This window comes from Lissotriton helveticus, chromosome 7 (assembly GCF_964261635.1).
Source record: "Lissotriton helveticus chromosome 7, aLisHel1.1, whole genome shotgun sequence".
Classification (NCBI taxonomy): domain Eukaryota; kingdom Metazoa; phylum Chordata; class Amphibia; order Caudata; family Salamandridae; genus Lissotriton; species Lissotriton helveticus.
In genome coordinates, this window is record NC_136068.1 from 165,579,922 (window position 1) to 165,595,788 (window position 15,867).

General features: G+C 45.1%; 1 protein-coding gene across 1 annotated transcript in view; it reads right to left on the reverse strand.

The window, feature by feature from the left end:
- Nucleotides 1–15,560, reverse strand: part of CSE1L (chromosome segregation 1 like) — a 399,917-nt gene extending 384,357 nt beyond the window's left edge. The window contains exon 1 of the mRNA XM_078651858.1: nucleotides 15,403–15,560. The gene's annotated coding sequence lies outside the window, so the exon portion shown is untranslated. The remainder of the gene's footprint in view (nucleotides 1–15,402) is intronic.
- Between the last annotated feature and the right edge of the window lie 307 nt (nucleotides 15,561–15,867).

The following is a 15,867-nucleotide window of genomic DNA, read 5'->3' on the forward strand; positions in this document are numbered from 1 at the left end:
TTGGGTGTCTTTGATGCCCACAGGCCTGGTGAAGAACCTGGATGAAACACAGGCGCAGACGACACAGAAGACTGGCAGGACGACTAGATCCGGAGCAGCAGGAGTCTTCCTTGATGCAGTCTCGGTTCCAGGCGAAGTCTAACAAAGTCCAAGGTGTCCAGACGGTTAAAATGTTTCGGATTTGAATCTTTTCCCGCAACGAATCAAAAGAGTCACCCACAGGTAAGCCCTTAAGTACCCTAGGGAAAGGTTTGGGACGATTCTAGATTCCCTCTGAGAGGAGGGTTTAGACAGAGGGGAGGATACTCCCATGTCCTTTGTCCAGTTCAGCATCAGAGCAGGAGCCAACAGCTCCCTCAAACTGGAGTATGCAACGAGGGCACCAAATTTGCCCTTTAAAAGCGGTCAGGTGGTGCTGGCAAGCGCCCCCACACCAGCCCAATACACTAAGAAGTCCGGCCAGGGAGGTGCTCACACCTTCCTGGGACAGAATATCTACTGATCTACCTTCCCCTGCTCGAGCTCAGCTCCGCAGCAGGAAAGCCAGTCAGTCAGAGAATCTTTATTTTGGTCATAAACCATAAAAGATGCATACAATCAATACAATTACTAATATTTACAACTTCTTAAAAATAGGAGCACAATCCAGTTGTCTTTCAATATATAAAAACATTAAAAGTTTAAAGAAATATAAAAACATTAAAAAGGACACAGGTTTGCAATTCTTGGTCAGTTTCTGGGAGATGAACATATATATATACATATATATACATATATATACATATATATATATATACACATATACATATATATACATATACATATATATACATATACAAAAAGAAATATATAAAAAGGATCTTCTCCTGCGCCACATAGCATTGATGAAGCACAAAACAGAATACAAGAGGAGTAAAGGTGTTACACTTAAGTATTCTGAGAGCCTCATTATGATATCTAAACCCCAGATTTCTGCAAAGTTGGACAAGCCAACGTTGCCGTAGGGATTTATACTTTGAGCAGAAGAAGAAAACATGGGACTAAATCTCTTCTTTGGCCCCACAAGCCGGACATTCTACTGACTTGTTGGACAACCATTTATAGGAGAAGACACCAGGCGGGAGTGTGCCATATCTAAATTGCAAATAAAGTTGCACTGGGTAGGACCTCGTAAAAGAACGGCTCTACTTTATATTTCTCTTTTAAATTAAAAAACTGTAGGGTAAGTGAACCCAGGTCAGAATTACTAAGGGTATCCGTAATTCTATTCATGCGATACAAATTGATCAAATCAGCACGGGACAACTCAGCACAGGCTACTGCAGGATTAGACCAAAGACCTGGTAAACTCATTCTTATACTTTCTTTTTTTTTATAAAAGCAAACCAGGGCAGTTTCTCAGTCCCAGGGAGGCCCAATAACTTCAGTTTCAGATGTAAAATGCATCAGCTCAGGGGTTACCCAAAGTCTGCGCCAATAGGTTAAGGGCCGTAGAGCCACCACTTCTTCTATTGGTCTAATACCCATGTCCATTCTCAAGGGGATAAGAGGGGTACTAGTTGGAAGCACCAGCAGTGATCTTAAAAATAGATTTTCAGTCTTACTGATACCTTCTACCGGACGATGACCCCACAGTTCCGCCCCATATGTGCTTTATATATTTCTATGATGGAAGCAACTGGCTTAGAGGTGGATTCCCTGTGGAGTTTTAAAATCCCACCTGTGGTCTGAGCAAGTCTAAGTTTAGCCTTAGCAAGTTGTGGGCCCCAATCTATTCTAACGGTAAGGGTGATACCCAAGTATTCAAAAACAGTTACCCTGTCCAAAGCGATGCCATTCAGGTAGGGATTAGCACATCTGGTCTTTGGTGGATTGCAGACCATAAACTTAGTCTTTTGTGTGTTAATCTCCAACCCCATTTTATGACACAAATTGGCAAAGCTGTCTAGGGCGCGTTGGATTCCCATTGGCGATTTTGACAATAGGAGAGTATCGTCTGCAAACATTAATGCCAACACCTGTTCGTTTTTTAGTTTTGGGGCATCGATGTCTTTGACCCCCTTGAGGTGTGCAATCAGTGCATTGACGAAGAGACAGAATAGGGTGGGTGCCAACACACACCCCTGTCTTACTCCTCTATTGACTGGGAATTTAGATGTTGAGATTTACCACTCCTAACTTGGGCAAAATTATCCGAATGAAGTCTCCTAATGATGTTAAGAAGATATGGTGGCATCCCCATATCCTCCAATACTACCCAAAGTATTTGACGTGGACCAAGTCGAAGGCCGTTTTAAGGTCAACAAAAATTAAGTAGAGGCTGCCACCCTCTACTCTCACAGTTTTCCAATACAAAAGGTGGAGCCTTAGTAACTGGTCGACCGTGGAGGTCTCTTCCCTAAAAACGGCCTGATAGGGGCTCAGGATCTGCTGTTCCTCCATCCAGATCTGGAGCCGATTGAGAATGATACGTGCAAATAGTTTTTGACTTGCATCAATCAGGCTGATCGGACGATAGTTTGCCGGGAGTAGTGGGGATCCTTTCCTGAACACTGGTATAATCTCAGCACCCACCCAGGTATCAGGTAAGTTAGAACCCTGAAGTATAGCGTTGAACAACAAACAGGGATATGGCATTTATACCTCAGTTTGGTCCTTGAAAAGATCTCCTGGGATTTTATCGAGGCCAGGCGCCTTACCTACTGGGAGCCTTTTTACAGCAAGTTCGACCTCCAACAATGTTACTTTAGTATCTAATTTTTCATTGTTGGTATAAACTAAGGGAGGATTATCAGGGAAGCCATTTGACGCCTCATCAGTATTCTGTGACAATGCCTGTGGTGAGGGATCATAAAGGGATTAACTTCTACCGGAGGGGCATACAGCATCTGATAGTGTTCAACCCATCTCTCCGGTGCAATATTTGGATCATCAGCCCTTTGTCCATCCCTACTGCCAGATTGTGCTATTGTCCAGAATTCCCTCATATCCCTACTCCCCAGGGCGATTTTTATGGCTTCCCATTTGCTATTTTCCCAGTTCTGTTTGGCCTCGGTTAGCACTTTCTTGTACTCTAACCTCTTGCATTTTATTAGTGTTCTGTTCAGGGTTTTAATTGAGTCCAGGAGTGCCCCCTTGGCTTTCTTGGAATCTAACCATGTAGAGGCCTTCCTATACTTCCTGGGTTTAACCATTGGTGGATTTAATAATTCAGCGAGGGTAGTCGCTAGACCTGTGTGTATATTGTAAATTTGATTAAAGAACACTTCCTGCCCATGTTCTATATGACCACTTATTTCAAAGAAGGCCTGATGGACAACTTGGTAAAGGGAACTCATTTTATCTGATGACTTTTTCACTGTTGGCCATTTAAGCCTTCTTCTGTTGTTTGAAAGAAGGGGTGTCCCTCGGTTATCCACTCTATCCCCTTATTTAAACCCATCTCAGGAAGGCTTATGTCAAGTACCAAAGCATTATGGTCACTATCATGACGTGGGAGAACCACAAAGTCAATGACCTTAGTCCAACTCCTTACCTCTACCATGATGTAATCTATGCGGGAAAACTGACCTGGGCGGTTAAAAGTAGCATTACCCTCCAGGTCAGATTGGGCACGGCCATTACAGGCTCTCAAAGAGTGAGCAATAGTGATGGAATTCATTTGAAGAGCTAGTGGTGACCATGCCTTAATCAGAGGTATTTGAAGATCTGGAATGGACCAAAGCGAATCCTTCTCGCTTGTAATAGATTCTACGATGCCCGGCAGTGGTTCATATTGGCAGTTGAAAACCCCTGCGACAATCTAAGTGCTCTCTCCCTGTACTGTAGAAATAAAATTATCTAAGATATCCAATGTTGGTGATTCTTTTCCCATCCTAGTGGGACGGGAATAGACGTTAATAAGGATCACTCTAAATTTGGACAAGAAGGAAAGTCTAATACATTGAAGATCCAGGATTGAGGTATCTAGTTGAGTCACTGTGCATCCTAAGTGCGAACCAGTCAGGATGGACATATCCCCAAACGGTCTACCCCTCTCACCAATCTAAGCCAGAGTATTGACTGACAAAAAGCCTAGCATAAAGAAATCTTCCCTGGCCCAGGTCTCCTGGAACAGGCAGACATCAGACTGATCTATAAAAACTCCCAAATCGGGGCAGGATAATTTATTACAGAGCCCTGCCACATTAAAGGACAGGATAGTAAGTTTATTATCAAATGTCATCTGCGCTCCACCATTATCAGTTGAGACCCTTGTAACCGTAGCTGGTTCAATGGGAGGACTAATATTATTTTCACTAACAGAAGTGATAGTTTCATTCTCCTTGTGTGGCCCTATAGGCAGAGCAAAAGATGACTGATGTAATCTTTCAGTTGCACCATGCCCCATTACATCCAAATGTATTGGAGTATCCCTATTATGTAGGTTGATTCCAGTCCCAGAGATACTAATGATCTGACCATTATGGGTGGATGATCTGACCATTATGGGTGGATGTATCAGGGGGGCTTGATGAATATCTACCTGTAATTGAGGCATCCAGCCTTCCCAGTCAATCTACGTCCTCCAGTAGGGCATATCGATTAGATACAGGGATGCTAAAGAAAGGAAGATTTTGATGGGAACTATTAGGAGTGATATAAGAATTCATACCCAGTCTTTCATAATCATTGAAAAACTGAGAGACGCCCATCCTCCGGGAGCATGGGTAGAAGAAATCTAGGGTAAGAGCTCGGATAGTCGTGGGATGATCCAAAGGGAACGAGGATTGAAATACTAGTCTTAGGGTAATTTCTGGGTGTCTAAAATTAATAATCACACAATCCCCACGGATGGACTTATGTGTGGGGCCCACCCAAGCAACCCTCCTTACCATCAAAATCTCACCTGCCTTATATGGGAATTTCTTATTTTTAGCCAGCCAAAACAGAATCTTATTGCGTAGTACTAACTGCGATTCTTTAAGCCCTTTCTTAAATTCCGGTATTCCTGCCAGAATAATTACATGGAGGACAGCCTCAGGGGGGATATTGATTATAGGAAGACAGGATTGTTGTGTCACACAACCACCTCCCCCTGCGTTCCCTACAGCAGATGAATCAATAACAGTTGCATTTCTGCCTATTCGTGGATTGCGGATAGAAGGCGCCCTCACAATATTAGGATTGTTCGCTTGCAAACTTTGGGATGGTAAATCGGACAGGCCCTTGTCCACAGGCTGGAGTCCCTCCAATGTCATTTACACTACTAACTTCAAGATTTAGGAGAGCTCGATCTTGGGGCAATTTACTGACTTTAGATGGCTGCAATGCCCAACTGGGAAGCGATTCCTGTACAATAGGAAGCCCAACGTTATGTAGGATAGATGTAGCATTAGCAGTGAATTCCTGGTTAGGGTGGGCTTGCGGTAGATTCTTAACGAGTGCAAGGTTCTGTAGGTGTTGAAGAATGGGGGCAATCTCTTCCCTCACGATCTCTCTACACTGGGCTAAAAAAATCAACCATTAGAACTTGGGCCCAGGGGGAATAGGTCTGGTGTAGCGGGGACTTGGAGGAATTGGTCAGAGGAGTTCCACTATTGGTTGGCGTCACAATACCTCTGCCGGACCCTCCCCTTGCTTTTTTCCCCTTTAGGGCCCCCATTACTGCCTTGTTTTCTTTTCCTTGATGTACGGGTCTTAGCAGTAGTACCCTCAGTTCTAGACTCAATACTTGGTATAGAAATATGTTCATTATTAGATGGAACCACATTTTGACAATCGCTCTGTTCTAAAAAGTTCGCTGGATCAGTTAAAGCAGGTGGCGTCGAAAGCAAGCAATCGGGCGTAATTGAGAGACGTCTTTCAGTCAGTTCTATTTCAGTTGTAACAACTCCTATCGCCTTCTGGAGCATTAAGTCAATTGCTGTGGGGGCACTAATGGGGAAGGTGGATTGGACTTTGGTCCAGACCGCTTGACTGCACAAGCACGTACGTAAAGGGGGATTTGGTGGCGCCATCACAAAAAAAAAACCAACAAAAAATAGTTGCACAAACAGCGGTCCAACCAAGTGGCTTAGAAAACTCACAGTACCTTATATTTAGCAAATGGATATGGAGCCCAAGAGTCCAAAACTTAGGGGGGTGGCCCAGCCCAGCCTCTTGCAGGCAAGGACGGGACGGGCACGCATGCGTCCCGCGCAGCGGGAGCGCTGCAGGAGATTTAAAGCGCCTCCCGGCGCAGAAAGATGATGCAGCAAGTAGGCGCCACCTGGGACTCTGGGAAATGGAGTCCCGGGCGCTTTGGGCAGCGTGGTAGTCCCCCGTGGACTGTTCCGGTATAGAGCAGCAGGCTGGCGTGGCAGTGAGCGTTGTTAGTGTCCCGCAGGAAAGCAGAATTGTGTGTGTTGTCTGAAGTAGCACTAGCTGGCTGTTAGATCCTAAAAGGCTGGGACCTGAAAAATAGGGGTACCCTAAGTGAGCCCCCAGTACATGGGATCCAACGTCAAACACTGGAATCTGTGTTGGGGTATGATTAACAGGTTGGACCCCAAACATGACCGGTTTTGATGCAGCCAATATATAATTAGACATCTCATACTTGACTTGATGCCCACTATGTGTATTAAATGACGGACCAAACTTACAACGGCTGGAGAATAGACTCCGGAATTTGTAGGTGTCCGGCTCCTAGCATCCTGCCTTCAGGATTGAAAGGCCTACCTTAGGGGTGACTTATAGGTAAGGGCACGCAGTTTTATGGTATTTTTTTTTTTTTTTTTTTAACAATTCCGTCTGTATTTATCCATATTTATTTTTGGGGCATTTTATCTGTATTTATCCATATTTATTTTGTGTTTTGCATATAAATGTAGTTGAAAAACGGTACATTTCCACATTTATTCAAATGGTAGACCCAAAGTCATACTTAGATGTCCGTTGTGTTTTAGCTATTTGAGTTGCCAAATATTACATACAAGTACACCCACTGGCAAATATTAGCATTATACCACAAATGTATTTTGACAAATGCAGTTATTTCAAGAAATGTCATCCAGTTATTTAATTTTCCATGCTGTCATCTGCTCAGCAGTTGGACTGAATTCATGACAGACAGCACGAAGATTGGCTGAAAAGAAGCACATTTTCTGTATTTATCCATGTTTAAAAATAAATGCAGACAGAAAACACATTGTTTTCTGTCTGTATTTATTCTTAAAAATCCGTAAAAACGGAAAACAGGGAGCCTTACTTATAGTTTTTAAGTGTAGGGACCTCAGATATAAGAAAACATATCGGTCGTAAGTGGTAGTAACACCAACTTACAAAGGCTAAAATGGCAGGCCTGTAGTCACAGCTTGAGTGGTCTCTCATGGGTGGCACAACACATGCAACCCATGGGAGACACCTGGTGTACCTATGCCCTGGGAACCTTAGTACCATACACTAGCGACTTAAAAAGGTACACCAGTAGCCAATTGGGAAGGTACCAAAGTACTTATCACAGTCCAATTTAGGGAGAAATCACAGTGACTGGGGTCCTGATTTGCAGGATCCCAGTCAGACTAGTCCAAAACACACTAACACCAGGCGAAAAGTGGGGGTAACCATCCTAAGGATCCTACCTCCCAAAAACGGCATTTCAAACTACAGTGTGCTGTGACTACCAATTACTTTGTCACATTTTTTTCTTACAGGGACAGCATTCTGAGTAAAACCCCTAAGAGACTGTTTCACCAGAGAGATAGTATCTCCATCTTTGAGCACACCTTAGCGCGTGTGCACTCATCTCCAAAGGGCCCATTTCTGGCTCTTCACAGTTGGTCCTGAAGAAAGCCTTTGCTAATTCATGCTATTTGGCTGAAACATGTAGACCCCTCACCCCTCGTAGGATGTATGAGATCCATTATATCTCCCGGACATCAGCAGTTAGTTCTTAATCCTGCCCCAATATCCCATTATTATTGAAATTCTCCTGGTTAGGAGGGGAATCTTGGACAGTTTTAATCCTCCTTTTTCACAAATTGTCACAAACAAAATCCTTGCTCCACTGTAATCAGGCGGCTAAGTACACCTAATATGCATTCAACACCCTAGGTGGGAACCCAATGATGAAGAAAGCCACCAACTAGGCTAGTGGGGGAGGGTTCTTTTAAAAAACCTAATCATTTTTTCCAAGCGATTGCTTTTATATGCAGTTTGATTTTTTCGGGCCCCTCATTGTTGAAATATATTATTTAGGGGAGAAGGACAAGCTCTTTCTGATCCTCACTCTCTTTACCTGTTTGAATGTGTCAAAAGAAATATCCAAGAGGAACTCTGCGGATTTTCTAATAGACCCCCAACAATGCAGAACTCTCAGTCTGATCCTGCATAGCCTGAAGTGATTCCTTAATATCATAATTTTATTTCAATCACAAAGACCTTAAATAGTACATCACAACCAAATACATATGTTTCATACATCATCAGAGTGGTTATAAAATGCCAAAAAGTATAGCATTCTATTAAAAGGACCCTTAAAACGAGCATACAAATATTAAAACCATATAAGAATACATATCATTAATATAGAATATATGTTGTTAAAAAGTAGAATCTAGATACATTAGGCCAGGCACCTTGATCATCTAATCCAGTGATACTCAAAGTACGGCCCGGGGGCCGCTTGCTGCCCTCTTGACCTTTAAATGCACACCCTTGGTGAAGAGCAGCACCAGCTGCTGTTTATTTGCTAGCACTAATATTTAGAAAAAGATGTTAAATAAATGGGCAAGCATTTGTTAACCTGCAAATAAATGCTTGCCTGTTTATTTAACATGTTTTAAAACTCTTAACACTATCCATGACCCACCGAGACCCCCTCCCGCCACCCTGCTGGAATCAGAGCGGCCCTCGGCACACCAAAAACCATACTTTGTGGTCCCTGGTCAAATGTTTGTGAGTACCCATGGTTTAATCCATAGAGGCAACAAAAATCTAGCTAGGCCAAAAACAACTACTCTGCTACTGTATGTGCCAAGGATTCTATTACAGGAGGCTTCAGATTATGCTACTCTTATCTTTACTGCAAAATACAGCAGCCAATGAAAACATACAATTTAGTGTAAAACAACTACATTGCCCATGATGCACACATATAAGCCACGTCTCCATAGTCCATAAGATCCTTCTGCGTGGTCCCATCATCCTCTTTCTTTGCTGCTCACAGCAAGAGATAAGTGTGCCTTTCATGCTCCCTTACTTTGCCTTTCATGGGTTTTGATGGCTGTTATTGACTTTATTGATTTTGATTACGTTTTGTTTGCTCAAATACCTTGTTGTTTAATGTTCTCGCACTGTGTGGCGGTTTAATTACTGTTAACAGGTTTACTCAGGAGCGAGCGCTCCGACTTTCATGCCCTTATTGCAGCTCAGTTGGGGTTAAGTGCGCGAATGCTGTGCCCGCGTTTCCTATCGATGCGACGTCTTTAACCCCTTCGGTGCTGGTGACGGAGTGGTGACAGAACCGCTCCGTCACCAGCGTTGGCTGAGCTGTGCTCATGACGGAGCGGTTCCGTCACGGCCCGCTCGGCACGCCTGCGCGGCGCGAATTCTGCGCCTGCGCTGAGCGTTCTATTGAAACGGGGCGGGCCGTGACGGAACCGCTCCGTCATGAGCACAGCTCAGCCGACGCTGGTGACGGAGCGGCTCCGTCACCAGCATGCGGCCGCCGCGCGGCCGCCCCAACGGCTTAGCACTGCGGCGGAATAGCCGCCGCAGCGAAGGAGTTAAGGAGTCGCGTGTGTCACGGTCTTTGACCGGGCAGTGGCTGTCACCGCATTTCACCGAGCCTGTTTTTCCCCGGCATTTACTCCCTATTCGTGGCGCTGTGTGCGCTGGCACTGGGCTTCGCTAATCGCCCTCCTTTGCCGCACGCGCCGGGTGGCTCTAGGCGGACGCGCGCTCCCAATCGCGCGCATTTGGGCCGCTTTTGGGCTCCTTTTTGGTCGCGTTTGGGCAGCCTGCATCGGCTCGAATTCCAAGACTTTCCTCACACGCATTTTGCGGTCGGTTGTATCTCCCTGCTCAGAATCGCCTCACCGGTTATAAAATCAGGGCCCCTGGAGTGCGCACACGCTCCCTATTCATTGCTTACTGGGCCCAGGTCTCTGACCATTGCTTACAGCTTTGCTGAGGGGGTTTATTGGCCACTCTACTGAGTAATTGATTGTGTGCAGGTAGGCTGACCCCCCCACCCCCCCATTACCCCTCCTGGTGGTTGTGAGTATAAGCCTACATAGTTGAACAGAGACAGTTTCCTCACTCCACCTACAGTCATGGATGACTGGGTCAAGTACCCCAATGAAGATTAGGAGGAGGTGTATGAGGAACAGCAGGAGACTGTTATGGAGGACACCCTGGTAGAGGCTCTGGACACTTCGGTCCAATCCTCTGTAAATAAAGCAATTGAGAGTACGGTCCCCCAAACCGTCCACCAGGCTCTGGCGGCAGCTCTGCGACCTATCAAAAAACAGTTAGAGAGCTTCGTCAGGCGCCATGGCTATGGCAAAGAGCCGCAGAAGAGGAAGTCTGAAGCCTCGGCTTCTGGTGAGGGCACTGTCACCGCAAAGCAATGGTCACATGCACAGGCACTGTCAACGCTGCCCTGCAGTGGTGCAGGCGACCATTCATACACGGGGGTAAGGCTAAATGTAAGCAACGGGTGTACACAGATACCGACACCATCACGACAGGCACGGACACAGACACCGATACCTCGGAGGAGCCTCCCCCTCCAAAGACGGCGAAAACGTCACTCCCTTCAACTTCGGAACTTCCGAACACTCCTTTCACGTTCGATCCTACAGATATCATGCACCCCCGGTCTTCTGACTGGACTCCACCTCCGGAGGTCTCCGATTACTTGCATGAAAACCTCAGAAAGAGTTTTTTCAGGGAGGTGCCACGCCCGGATGTTCCAGACAAGGTGGCCGAGACGCCAGAAATAGATGCGAGTCTCCTCACATTCTAGAGGGACGCCTCACGCTGATGGCATGGAGGCTTTCAGGAAACAGTGGCACATGCCAGGAGTTTCAGACAGGGCTTCTGAGTTTCAGGCAAGCCTGGGCACCTTCCACAAGGAAGCGTTATTCCACAGCCTGGAAAAACTGGGTGGATTGGTGCTTGGAACGACATTTGGATCCCGTGGGGTTGGAGTTATCCCAAGTGCTAAATTTCCTTTCGGACAAGGCTGCGGAGGGCCTGGCGTACCGCTCAGTCAACAATTTTCGGTGAGCCATTTCAGCGGGTCATGCGCTGGTTAATGGCAAACTGGTAGGTATGCACCCGGTTGTATGCAAACTTCTTAAGGGAATTAGGGTCGCTAATCCACCCAAGCCCAAATATACGGGCCTGTGGAATGTTTCCCAAGTTATATTTCTGTTCAATCGTTGGCCTTCCGATGCTCTTTTTTCTAGAAAGCAGCTTTCGGCCAAGTTGGCTATGTTGCTATGCCTGTCCGCGTGTAGAAGTTCATCGGATGTGCGAGCTCTCGACGTTACAGGTAGAGTATTTACCCGGGAAGGGGCTTCTTTCACTATTACCGGACGTACAAAGACACTTTCTCGTCACATTAATTACAATGCTTTCCCGGAAAATGAAAAATTATGTGTAGTACATTGTTTAAATGCATACGAAGAGTGTACAAGGTCATTGAGACCACAGGGTTGTTCGCAACTGTTGATTGCTTTGCAGAAGATGTTTAAACCAATGGCGGCTGCCACCATTGCCAGATGGCTCCGATTTGTAATGCAGGAAGCTGGTATTGACGTCCAAAAGTTTGGTGCGCATTCTGTCAGAGGTGCTATGGCCTCAAAGTCTTACATGTTGGGTTCTAACATTCAAGACATTATACGTTGTGCAGATTGGTCTTCGGAATCTACTTTCAAACCGTTTTATTACAAGCCGGTGGGTGATATTACTTCTGTGGTGTTTGGACAGCGTTAAACTAGCTTAATCTGAAGCCTCTGGTCCTGTAATAAAATCAAAAATTTGCTAGCATTCGCGCCAAGAATTTTCAATTCTATTAAGGACAAGGAGGCGAGGATTATCCCACCCGGCTTTATTAACACTGTTAAAAGCTTACCCGCCCATGTTGCATGTTGTGACAATTGATTATACAGTGGTTACGGATGTTTCATTTCCTTTATTTCAGGATCAGACAAGAAGTCTGAATAGAAGATGTTGGATGGCAAGAGCTTGAAGACTTCAGGTTATTCTTCCACATTGGAGGAGGTTTTGGACTTATTCATGCTTATGTTTAGACTTGCGTTCTCTACAAAGAAAGAGGATGATGGGAACACGCAGAAGGATCTTATGGACTATGGAGGCGTGGCTTATATGTGTGCATCCTGGGCAATGTAGTTTTACACTAAATTGTAGGTTTTCATTGGCTGGTGTGTTTTGCAGTAAAGATAAGAGTAGCATAATCCTCGCTTCCGTGTCCTTGATAGGATTGAAAATTCTTAGCGCGAATGCTAGCAAATTTTTGATTCCAAGTCCCTCTAGATAATGTCCAGGTCCAATAAGCCTGCACAGGGGGATAATCCACTTGGCCTTCAAATTCTTATACGACGGGCAAAAAAAACAAAAAAAACACAGAAGATGGACTAGGGATTCGGGGCTTCGCCTGCAAGCCGGGCATAAAGCATCAGTAAGTACATTGCAACACTACTTGCTGCAAAACAGTTTAGTGGGAAGAGTTTTATATCTAAATTGGAGGAACTCCTTAATATCTGAAATTAGACTCTGCGCTGTGTAAGCACCATAAATGCCAGCCCTCATGGCTAAAAGCACTCCACACTTTTTAAAAAATCTGAATCCAACTTAGTTTGATCTATAATAATACAGTTCCCAGTTACAAAAATATTTTCTTAGACTCGACACCACAACAGATTCAGGTACCTTCTCATCCATATCCTCCAATTGACATAGGAATAATGTGTTAAAGGGAATTATCAATTCTGCTGTTTGCACTAGGTGCATTCTGAATGCATATTAATAAAAATATACCTTCTGAAAGTACTATAAGGGCACTTGGCAGCAGCCTGTTAACCTGTATACAACCAAGATTATACTGTGTATAATAAATGTTTTAAACTGCAATAACCTCACTTGTTCTGTTGGTAATTCAACATGTATGAGTGAATGTATGATTTGCTGGAAGTAGCAATCACATGGCGCAGGGATTTTTTAAAAAAAAACCTTCATTCTGGTCCTGAAGAAAGCCGACAGACCCACTGGGCATTGAAACCAGCTGAAACTTGTCGACCTCAGATGCAGGGGGGGCTCCTCCACTAAGGTAGACGAGTGTCGCCCCACAGCACTGCAAAAAAAGGAAAAATAAACTAACGCAATGTTATTTTATTTTTCCGTGCTGCAGCAGCTTTGCGGGCGGGGCGGGGCTTCTCTGCTTGCGGGGCGCGGCTTCTCTGCTTGCAGGGCAGGGGAGCAGTAGTTTACCCACTCCAAGTGTGCATGAATGTTTGACCGACCCTATTGGGCCTGCCAAACATTCATGTGCACTTTGCATGTTATCCACCCAGGCTGCATTACAGACTGGGTGGAGAACATGCCCCAGGCTCCCATTCCCTGGCTGAGCGCCGAACCATGGCGATCAGAACCAATCACAACGCTGCATTACTGCATTGTGATAGGTCAGGGGAACCTGGGTGGGTGCTTCCTGTTGAAGGAAGAGGATGCAGAGGACGGAGGAAAGGCGACGGCCGGCCAGCAGGTAAGTGTTTTTATTTTTTAACACCCCTTCCTGCCCCACTAATGCCACTTGGGAGCAACCGCCACTGCTCAGATGTCTAGGGCCATGATACCCTTTGGACATCCCACTGTTTTTAGTCTTGCCCAAGGAACCGGGGTGGGGGAAGAAGATCTGGTAGGGAATTTTAATCCACTTTCAAATCCCTAGGCTGTAGAATAAGTGCTCCGCTTACAAATGCATTGAGCTCGCCCACTCTCACTAGGTGAGGAGGGTGTAAGTACAATGATGAAGCAGGACACAGGAGGGACCTGCGGGTCAGGACTTAAAATTATATCCTAGAGATGTTTTGATCACACAGTTTCCCCAAGGTGTTGATCTCATATACTCATGTGATACACCATGGGCCACGAAACCATCTAAAAAATATTGGGGGAAAAAACAGGGTAACCCACCTTAAGTGTTGTTACCCTTAGGTTACACACAGACATTTAAGGAGCTTGCATTCAGAAACTGAGCTTTCTTACCAAAGTAACGTATTCCCACAGATTAGATTACATTAAATTTATTTTTCATTTAAAGAGCAAACATTACATTTTATAAGCAGTTGCCGATAGGTGAAAGCCAAACGAAATAGTTGAGTATTTGGCTTTTTTGCTGCATGTATGATTGCTGCATTCATGACTGTCCCCAAGTGTACACGCAATCACAGTTCTCATAGTTTTATACACTACGATCAATGTGAGAGAGACACTTAAGTGATACTGAGGGCAGGCGTTCAATGAAAAGCAAGTGCAGGCTTAACTACACCTTTCTAGAAAGCATCACTCAGGCACAAATATCAGAAACATATGAGTTTGCTTTAACTCACACTGGGCGTATATAGGCGCAGCGCGCAATGTACCATCTAAAATTAACACGAATAAAAATGACAGTGTCCAAACGGGCAGGACAAATATGCAAATAAATCTAGCGGTCTCAAAGTGATAGTATCCACAGCTTTAAAACAGGATCTGCAAACAGAAACTCAACCAATCAAAGCTGGATTAGCGTGAAAGCAAATGTCAATGTTGACAGTTCATCTTTCGCCAACGACAGTAGCCACTGCAGATCGAACGCGTTCCATTTTTAAAAGGAGATCTGAATACATTATAGCAAAAAGTGACCCCAAAGATATTTGGACTTTTCACCAACATGCGCCAAGAGCTTACTGTTGGCATGCCAATAACAGAAGTGACATGCGTCATAGATTGGAAGGTCTGTGGCCCTTACTTACTCCAACGTTATACGGTCCGGTCCAAAACCGGCCTCTCACTTTTTAGCACCTTGGTGTTCGCTAAATATCCAGAGAGCCCTAAATGTGCACACCGCAATTACATCACAGTAGCCGGGGCTAAAAAGAAGCCCATCAGCAGACCACATTCAGAAGCCGAAAGGTGCTTTGGTAGCTGCAGGCTGCCATGGTTATAAACAGACTTGCTCTGACACACGAGGGCATGTGCTCTGGTGGGTGGTGCCAGTTCTGCCTGTACAGGGAGCTCACTGTGCTTACTAAGAGACACGTAATCCATGACAAGCAGTTACAAGCGTACCACGCCAACTCCTATACAGTTGTCCTTTTCAGACTCAACAGCCACCACTGTGGCATACTAAAGGGCGCCGAGCGTTACCTCCTCCTGGAAGGATGGCGGGTATCTGCAGATCCGCAGGATAGAAGCTCCGTACACCTCCCTCCACCTCACATTCAAACCCTGGCAAAATGGCGCGTTGCTGACCTCACCACGCAGGCGCAGTGTGGCGTGCCTGGAATCCTGATGCAAACTCCCTTGACCGTAATGTGACATCAGCGCGCAGGCGTAGTGCGTTTCGCTTGCCTGACGCAAGACGCAGGCGCAACAGAAAAGGTCTGGCATTTGCCATTTGCAATGCATAATAATGATTGATCATAGAAGTGACTAATGAAGCAGACATACTGGGTACGTTGATTGTGAGGTAGCCATACGCTGTTTCACCGGCTTTCCCCCATCTTTGAATAGGGATGATTTACTTACTTGAGATAAAACTTTATGGACTTCTACCAACACAGTCCAGTCTTGCTAAAGATATATATTTTTATGATTAATGTTTCTTTAAAT